General features: G+C 42.1%; 1 long non-coding RNA gene across 1 annotated transcript in view; it reads right to left on the minus strand.

The window, feature by feature from the left end:
* Positions 1–389: 389 nt before the first annotated feature.
* LOC103599663 overlaps positions 390–9770 on the minus strand; it is a 10789-nt gene continuing 1408 nt past the window's right edge. Inside the window, exon 2 of the long non-coding RNA XR_551310.1 lies at positions 390–2141. This is a non-coding gene — a long non-coding RNA (uncharacterized LOC103599663). The remainder of the gene's footprint in view (positions 2142–9770) is intronic.

The raw sequence follows: 9770 nt of genomic DNA on the forward strand, positions 1-9770 counted from the left end.
AACAGGTATATTAGCTCTGTACATGTAACCAGGCTTTCAACAGGTCTATTGTGGCCATGAAGAGGAGGATGGTGGTGGTAGGGGCAGTGAGTGGGCTCAGAGAGCAGATGCTGCCACCAACCCTGGCTGCTGTTCACTTTCCATGCCAACACCTGCCAACCAAGCTAGTTGCAACTGCTGTTCTAGACAGTGCTTCTATCCCCGTACTGGCCAGCCACCAAAAAAAGGAAAAATAGATGGTGCTTCTAAACGAAACATTAAGGTTCAACAAATCTTGGGCATGCAAGTGGGCAGAATCTTTTCAGGGGTCCCTTCCACATGCTGGTGTGAAAGTCAAATCATGTAGGATGAGGATGGTTGGTCAAGCAAATTTTACAGAGATGCTATGAGAGCATTGGAAACAGACTTTTATTAAACAGAAACTTACACAAACGTGATACAAACCCTACATTATGCACAGCTTTATCACAATGCTACATGTGTTGTAACTTGTGGGAGTTGGTTGGAGAGCAGATTATTATTATCATTATTAGCATTTTGACAAGGGACGTTTTCTATCAGAAAACGTCACAGAAAAGGGCTACAAAAATGATACAAAGACAGTCTTGGGGGTCCCCCTCCCCCCACCCTCGGATTGGCCTTGAATGGGAAACCTGAAAAGTCTGGCAGGGAGTCTGCGACCACCCACCTTCCCCTCTTAGAGCAAAAGGGATTCTCAGTAACACCCTGACTCAGGACTTTGCTGACAGGAACATCCAGCATTTGATCGTACATGTACTATTGTGATTCTGACAATAAGAGGCCGGCCCAGTGGAGAGCCGGGGGCAGGTGGCCTAGCCAGTCCACCCAGCTCCTTCCCTGGGCCACAGACTCGATGCTGAGCTACATTTCACAGGCCTTCAGGCTCACTTCCACCAGCATGGCCATAAAAGGACGTGTTCAAACAGTCTCCTTCCTCCTTGACCCCCACCAGCAACTGATCTGAGGTTTGCATCATTCACATTGGCCTTCCTAGCCCTTGGGGACAGCTCTAGGAACCCAGCCCCCAAAGCCAGCTCAGCAGAAGGCTCCCTTAACCAGCGTCCTCTAGAAGCTGTTAGGTGACTGAATGAATAGTGTCTCAGCTGATGCTTACTTTTTGCTGTTTTTTTTTTTTCCTTCATTGCATTATTTTAAACAAAGCTGTCTGTGTCCAAGTCTGTTGAACTTGAGGAGATACATTCAGTCCCTAGATGGAATTCCTTTCTGAACTCGGCCTCATGGGACATGATACCCCAGAGGCAGACTGCTTCCTGACATTCAGACAAATGGGACTTGCCTGAGGTGAGGGGGCCATGGGGGTAGGGGTGGGGAGACTGCTGATTTGTGACTAATTCATTTCAGTCGAGTCTTAACACATAATCATTTAACGTCACCAACACTGTCAATAGACTTTTGAAGAAGGGAAAATAAAAGCTGATCACTCCTCACTTACCACATCCAACTCGCAGAAATAAAAATACCTAAAGCACATACATGAATGGCTTTTGTAAAAGCCTGAGAGAGCAGAGTTGATCTTTATTTTCTTATTAAAAATGTGGGGTATTTTTCCTTAGAGTTAATATGCAGTCTTTATTTTACATTAGGTAACTCTTTCGATTTCACGTCTTCACAAAATTGCTTTTAAATTCTGAAGTAGAAGGAACTTTAAACAAAAATACTGTGCAATGTCAGCACTTTTTTCTTTTAAATATTGAAATAAATAAAATAGTTAACTCTTTTTTTTTTTTTTTGTCAGTTTGTTTGTGTTCAGTTATTTCTATTGTAGAGCAATTCCAGTCTGACCTGGGTACTTTCTCACAGACACTTAAAGAAAATGTAATGAAGAATTTCAAAAAAGGAAAAAAAAAAAAATCTTCTTATTGCACAAACTTAGGCCATTCCCAAGACTTCTCTGAGCTGAGCTGAGTTGCGCCAGAGGATTTTCCACAATCCAGGCTCCTGTGTTGGCTGAAACACACGCACAGGAGGGGGCCGGGCAAGGGAGGAGGAGGAGGAGGAGCAGGAGGTGCCAATCATCTGCCAATCATCGTGGCTTCTTTTCACCTTCTTCAGAAATGGCTTGCTTGAAGGATGCTGGAGTCCCCAGGTCATAGAGTTGACTGCAGAGGGAAAGGCAATGAAAGATAAAACAAAAAAACAACTGCACGAAACAACTACCTAAAAATAGAAAGATTAAAATTAAGGGGGTGACAGAAATGAAATGAATTGAAAAAAAAAAAAGAAGAAGAACGAAATAAAAACCCACCAACTAATTGCCAAGCTAATGAGGCTACGGTACAGTGAAAACCAGGCTAGTGTCTCCGGTGTCTTGAACTTCAGCAGCACGAAATCCTCCAGGAACAGGGCAGGTCTATGGCTGCTGGACAACTGAACAGCACAAGAAACAGAGAGAACACAGCCGGATTTTCAGTTCCTAGGTGGTGCAGCAGCAAAACTGGGTGATAGCTAAATCTTTTTTTATTCTGCTCCACTTGGAAACCAAGCAAACTGAATCTTTTCCCATTTAAAATACTTCAGAAAAGATTATTATGATGCAATCTGTCTGCCTGTCACCCAAATGGGAATGAGTAGTTCTAGGAGGGGTCTTCAAAGAGTTCATGGAAAGATTCGTATTATCTTCCAATTCCATTTATTCATGAACTTTTTGAAGTACCCTCATATGGTACAGAACCAGTTGCAGCTACAGAAAGCTCCAACTGATGCCCCATTTGACCTAAGGCCAAAAGGATTCTGCTTCCCATGCACACCCTCGCCTCCAACGCTGCTCCAAGTGATTCGAAGGCGTAAGAACTACTTAGGGAGAGAACCAAGCCCAGAGATCCATTCCAGTCCTCCACTAACTGGTGGCAGTTCAAACCAGGTGGGTCCATTAGCATGGATGGGTACTGACCAGGCACAGATTTGCTTTTAGCTGAAACGAAATCTGCTAAGTTCTTTTGATCTTTGGAATGGAGCAGTCAATACAAAGGAGTAAGCAATAAAAGCTTAGTGTTATCACATTTCATCCTAGAAGCAGTTCCTGGCAGCCAAGATGGGGACCCCAACAGCACCCAGATCACATTGAGCTGAGCGGTGAGAGAGAAAGGAAAGAGAAGAGGAGCCTAAATGGAAAATGGCCAAAACAGCAGAGAAAGAAGTTTGAAACCAAAGAGCAGCTCAGCCTCTTCCAAGTTGAAACTCCCCTCCTCTGACCCATCTCTCCTTCCAGTCCCCAAGGCCTCACTCGCTGGCCAGGTGTACGGCTAGATGCACTTCCGAAGCTGAGACTGCATCCGTCTACTTATGGTTTCAAAGGCAGGCCGAGAAGGGCTCCCTTCCATCCCCACTAAGTCCTCCCTCCACCCTTGTCCCTGCTCCTGTCCCCTCCACCCCATCCCACCCATCTGCCTCACCTCTCTGACCTGCTTTCCTGGTGCCCTTCCCTTCTCTGGCTTCTCTCCCCTGCCCCATGCTCCTCTCCTCTTTATTGACCTGGGAGGCCTTTCTTCTGACCCCCCCACAGAGTGCCTGCCAGTTATTCTCTGTTGGGCATCCCTCCTGCCAGGAGTCTTTCTGTCCCTCTCCCAAGTCAGATGTCACCTGCCACTCTTTTAGCAAGTCAGTCTCATAACCCCATGCCCTTTCAGTTTCCTCAAATTTCTGCCCTTGACCCCCCAACACACACTTACACACACACACTAACTTTTCTTCTTCTGCCTTATTTAAGCACCTAGAAAGTAGCTAATGTCCAACTTTGCACTTTCAATGTCCACTTTCTCTTTCGTTTCCTCTGGCTAGGCCACCCGCATACCACAGAAAATGTCCATCTGTGTTCTCAGTCTCCTGCTCTCAATCCCTGCACGAAGCCTTAGCGTCCCATCCCTCCACACACATCCCTGTCCTCCCTTCCTCATTCTCGCTCCTTCATCTCTCACCACCACTTCACTGCCTCCCGCCTCTAATCCACCCCCTCAGACTTGACCAGCAGATGCTGTGTCCAGAGATGACTTCTCCAACCTTTCCATCAACAATATTTATTGAGTACCCACTATGTATAGAATGAGATTTAGTAACAAGTTCCACTAATTAGCTCAGAAACACTGTCAGTTCTCAGTTTATTTCAACAGATAATTATGGCACAATGATGCTGGGCACTGTCCAAGGGACATTAGTCACATCACTTCTGCCCTCAGAGAATACACCATCTTTTTGAGGAGAAAGACTACAGACAATCATAATGTACTGTGATAAGCACCACTCGAGTAGCAGGAACAAAATGATACAGAACAACGTGTAAGCATGTTTTCATATTATGGTTATTGCCATTTTGAATGGATTAGGTTGTGATTCCCAGCTTTTCTTTTTGCTCAACTCTATCTCCATTCTCTCTGACAATATTCTTGCCTACAAACTAAGTAGCAATAGTTAGGCTAGAGCTCTTTGTCAATCTGGATGGCTTCCTCTAAGAAAATTTCATTGTCTACCTTGATCCACAGCAAAAGTATATACATGCTACTCCATGACAACTCATAAACGTTTTTAACTATTTGTGATTATGTAGTCTGACCAACTAGATTGCAAATAAACACATTACTCAATAAATCCATTGGCTGCATGTTTAATTAATTTCATCCTACCCTTCACAGTGCTGAACAGTCATATGCATACTGCTATTACCCAGTCCTTAGTCACCAAATGAACAAAGGTATATCTGAATGAAAATATCATCCAAAGTCTATAAACACACTAGCCTGAAACCTCAGCTATCAGGCCAAATGTCTGAATTACCAGTAATGAGATAAATCAATCATGTGCCTCTTGACATAATGCACTGAGAAGGATATAACATCATTTCTGTGGTATTCTTACCAAAAATGTACGACTTCATTTTAATCACTAGAAAATAGCACACAAACCCAAAGTGAACAGCTTTCTATGAAATGAATAGCCAATACTCTTCAAAAGTATCAAGGTTGCAAAAAACAAAGCTTGTGGAAGTAACTATTCCAGAATAAAGGACTTTCAGAGGACATGACAACTAAATGCAACATGTGAGACTGGATTGGATCTTGGACCAGAAAAAGCATATCAGTGAGACACCCGGCAGGATCCATAGGTTATAGTATGGTGTCGATGTCAATTTCCTGGTTGTGATCACTGTACTGTGGTTATTTGGAGAATCTGGGTAAAGGGTATATAGGAATTATTCGTGTTTTCTTGGTAAGTGTGAAATTATTTCAAAATTAATTTTTTTTTAAAAAGTCTTAGTCATTAGTTGAGTTTCAGTGTTAAGTTACTTTAAAAATCTAATTGTCAATGTGTTTTAGCTGATAATTCAGTTCTGATAGGAATCTTCCATCATTTTTGGTTATTTTGTAAATCAATCAAGCAGAATGGCTTTTCCTATATGTTATTTTGAGTAGATGGCCAGAAATCACCTTTATTAACCATAACAGTATCAAATAAATCAGTGTTTTAGTGTTAGCACTTATGCATATGAACAAAACAGAGCCCAATGTGTTCACTCTCTGCTACCTTACCATCCCCCATCACCACCAAAACATTGATGATTTAGGAAGCTCAAACTTAGTTCCTTGAGAAAGTCCATGATCATTTAAATATAGCTACTTCTCAGCAGGATTCCAATGTATAATAAATAGGTTGGGTTTTTTGTTATTTTGTTTTTGTTTTACAACATCAAATACTTCCTCTTAATATACTGAGATCTTGAATAAAAGACCTAGAAGCTCTTTACTAATTTTACTTGAGAATTTCAAAATGTGACCTATGGGGAAGTCAGTATAGACTGAGGAAAGAGTATTAGAAGACCCAGACACCATTTCCTGACCCTAGAACTTCAAACCAGTCATCTAACTTGATCAAAACTCAGTTTCCTCATCAGTATAATGGGAATAAATAACATTTATCCTACCTCGCAGGGTTGTTTAAAGAATCACCATGAGATAATATTGGTTACATATTAGGAAAAGAAATATCCATACCCTAGGGATAGAGAAAACTGAGGCAGAGATCTGTGTCAACAACACGTCAACTCTAGAGTTGAGTCTAGAACCAAAACTCTTCATTTCTACTCTAGGCTTCTACTTACCAGATCAAAAATGCTTCACTCAGAAAATACATGACACAAGTAACTTCACTTCCAAAGCTAAACAAAATCCCTTGCAAAAGAATTCCTAATACGTGAGCCTGCTCAAACTTTAAGTACATGTTCAAGATTGTATTCTTCAGATGTAACAGGAAGCTGTAACCATGAAGTGAGAACCTCCAAACAGCCTTCAGTTCTTTCCCCAAGTAATGATCCTGGGTTCCCTCAAGTGCCCTGTAAAGGCAATATCAGGCTGCAGCCCATTAGTTGCATAGAGAGATGCAAAGTACACAGGAGACTTAAAGGGATACTATTGATGGGAACATCATATTTTTTATTAAACCCTTCTCTCTAAAATACCAATAGCAAATTGGATTACTCACTTGAAAGCACCTTTAAAAAATTAAATGCATATTTCTCATTCCCTGTGTTGTTGTGATTATATCTGATCTCTATATAATCTCAGTAACAGAAATAAAGGATTAGATTGTTCTATATAGGAAAAACATCAGACAGACAACAAAATAGTCACGTTTACGTCAAAAGTTCCCCCCTGGGGATTTGAATGTTGTAACAAATTTAGAAAGTTCTATATCTTTGGTTCCCCAAAGTATTTGGGCTGGGACTCAGAAAATTAGGTAACATTTTTGCGCATTTTGGGTGGGACTTCACTGAGCTGAGGACAAAGGAAACTGGTCAGATAGTTTTTATCTTGATGACTCTAATTCCTTTTTTATTTTAAAATTTGAGTAGTGAGGGGCCGGCCCGGTGGCGCACTGGATAGTGCGCCGCTTGGGAAGCGCGGCGGCGCTCCCGTCCGAGGGTTCGGATCCCACATACAGACCGGCTCCCGCTCACTGGCTGAGCGAGGCGCGGGAGCAACACCGAGGCTTGCGATCCCGTTGCCGGTCCCCGGTCCGGTACGGGGGCAACACTGAGGGTTGCGATCCGTTGCTGGACACGGAAAAAAGACAAAAAGACAAAAAAAATAAAAATAAAAATAAAATAAAATAAAATTTGAGTAGTGATACTTATTTAACAAAAGTAACAACAAAAAGATAGTTGTGTTAACTGCTCACTCAACTTCTGTCATTCCTGAAGTCAAAAAAAGATCTTGTCCCTAGTACGCTTTGGGAGGGAATGTCTAGAAATGATGGTTTAGAAGATGAGTTACCTATAATATTGTGCATAGAATCTTAATCAAAATTCTCTTTTACAGGATCTAATTGTTCACTCTTCAGTTGCTGAAATTGCTTTTAATAACCTTACCTTTAAAGGTAAACTTATTATTCATTACAAATACCCTTTTCTTCCCTCGCAACTGAGAAAAAAAAAGCATGTATACACGCACCGGCAGGTATAGGTTCCTTAACTAAGGACTAGGCAAGGAGCAGCACAGGCAGTGGGGAGAGCACAGGTGTTACAATCGGGTTGCCAGGAATCAAAACCTGGTTCCTTACTACCTGTACATTTCTTAATCTTATTACTATGCCTGTTTCCTAATCTGCAAACTGGGGATTAATACAAGCACCTATTCTCATGGGGGTAGTCATGAAGATTAAATGAAATATCCCAAGGAAAGCACTCAGAACAATGCCTTGCACATCAGTATCGACCACTATTATCTAGAGAAAGGGGGACACAACATCAGCTATCAAAGCGGTAGAAAATCCACGAAAGCCAGTTTCCTCCTCCTGTACTTTCTCTCTCAGAGTTTCCTTCCTTTGCCTTAAGACATCTGTCTCCAAAGCAATGCCCGTAACTTAAGCTTTCTTGGTTGATTTTTCTCAACTTGATTTGAACTTCAACATCTTAAAAGTCCCTTCCAGTTCTTTTCTATTTTAAAGATATAGATTCTGAGTCTATACAAAGATGCTTTATTAGTAAGTCATCCCTACGAGTGAGACAAGATGCTCAGGCAGTGAGTGCTAAGGAACGTCCGCAGGCTCACAAAGGCTACACCAACTGAGAAAGGCGAGAACACCTACGACCCCCAACAAGAGAAACTGAGGATCAAGCTACACCAGTAAAAATAAAACAGACAAGCAATACTCATCCTCCGATAAATATTTTCCGGGGGTTTTTCCCTTGTTAGACAGTTCTAAATTGTTGGTTCCCCATTAGAACCCCAGGATAGACTCTGAAATTAGGTGGCCTTTTATAATTGGTTTTAGTTATGAGGATTAAAAAAAAAAAGAACTCAAATTTGAAGGCAAGTTATCATTGAAAATTCTAGGATTATGAACTAGACAGATTTCAAATGATATTAGACTCTGAAATTAGGTGGCCTTTTATAATTGGTTTTAGTTATGAGGATTAAAAAAAAAAAAGAACTCAAATTTGAAGGCAAGTTATCATTGAAAATTCTAGGATTATGAACTAGACAGATTTCAAATGATAGTGTGGATTGATTGAACATATTTTTAGTAATATAGAAGCTCACATTTCATCAATGAAAGCAAGTTGTAATGCGATGAATCCAATATCTGAGTCAAAGGAACAAAGTAAAGAGGAAACAGTGACAGCAAGAGTAGGTCGTATCCCCTTAGCAGAGCCCTACTGGAACCAATTACATGAGCTTATGTACACGTGGAGCATGCGGGCATATTACAACATTGGAGGTTTATGCCATACTTCCTAGGAACAGAGCCACATACAGATTAGGCAAAACATCCCAAAAGCAGGTGGGGTTGTTACCTTCATTCTCTCAAAACTGAGAACAAACGCCCAGGTGAGCACATATACATCTTAAGCATGAGAAAAGTGGAAGCCCTTTCTGGTCTCAGGCTACCAGGAAAGCACAAAGCGTCCATTTTCGGGTTTCTTCACTAGTCCTTGCTTTGGGGGTTGGTTTGTTATCTTAATGAGCAGTCTAATTCATGAGGATCTGCAAGGGCTGGACTGTCAAAGCAGATCTTCACAGACACTTACAAGCAGCATGTTAACTGAACAGCCACTCAGATCTCACAACCCAAGCCAAGTGACACTGCTTATGTCTCTGGACATGTGCTCTCATGGAGGCCACAGACATTGGCCACACTTAGTGGGAGTTCAGAATCTTCAAAACAGCCCAGTTGAGTGTTGTGCCTAATCAGGGATCTTCTTTAATGTGGATTCATCTCATTGACTGCAAAATTGGTAGCTGGAGCAAGGAATACCACCTAGACATTCAGTGCCCTGTGGCTGTACCTCCTTATTCCTACCCAAGTCCACCAGCCAACTCCAACCTCAATTCCCTGGACTCCACTTTCAAGTTAAGCCAAGAAAGGCAGAGTTAGCCAAGCACTTCCCCAGCCATTTTCCCTTATAGTTGGAGCCACAAAGCGCAGAAGCCCACCACTCTCTACACAGAGCCCCTCCCATAGCCCAAGCCAGCCTCAGTTCCCATACCTACACCCAGGCCCACGTGGGTACGCATGCACACACAGGCCACAGAGGGCCAGGCAGAAGACATTCCCACACACAGAAGGGGGTCTAAACCCAGAAAACCAAAAAAACAAGCTGGAGGGTGGGGGAAGAAAAAGAAGGAAAGAAAAAGAAAACTAAAAAATAGAGAGAGAGATGATGGTTTTGCCCTCGTTGTAAGACGGGTCAGCCAACATACCTTTTGACTAGGACCTCGCTGCTGTTCATTCCTGGGACT

The sequence above is a fragment of the Galeopterus variegatus genome, unplaced genomic scaffold (assembly GCF_000696425.1).
Source record: "Galeopterus variegatus unplaced genomic scaffold, G_variegatus-3.0.2 Scaffold101, whole genome shotgun sequence".
NCBI classification, from domain to species: domain Eukaryota; kingdom Metazoa; phylum Chordata; class Mammalia; order Dermoptera; family Cynocephalidae; genus Galeopterus; species Galeopterus variegatus.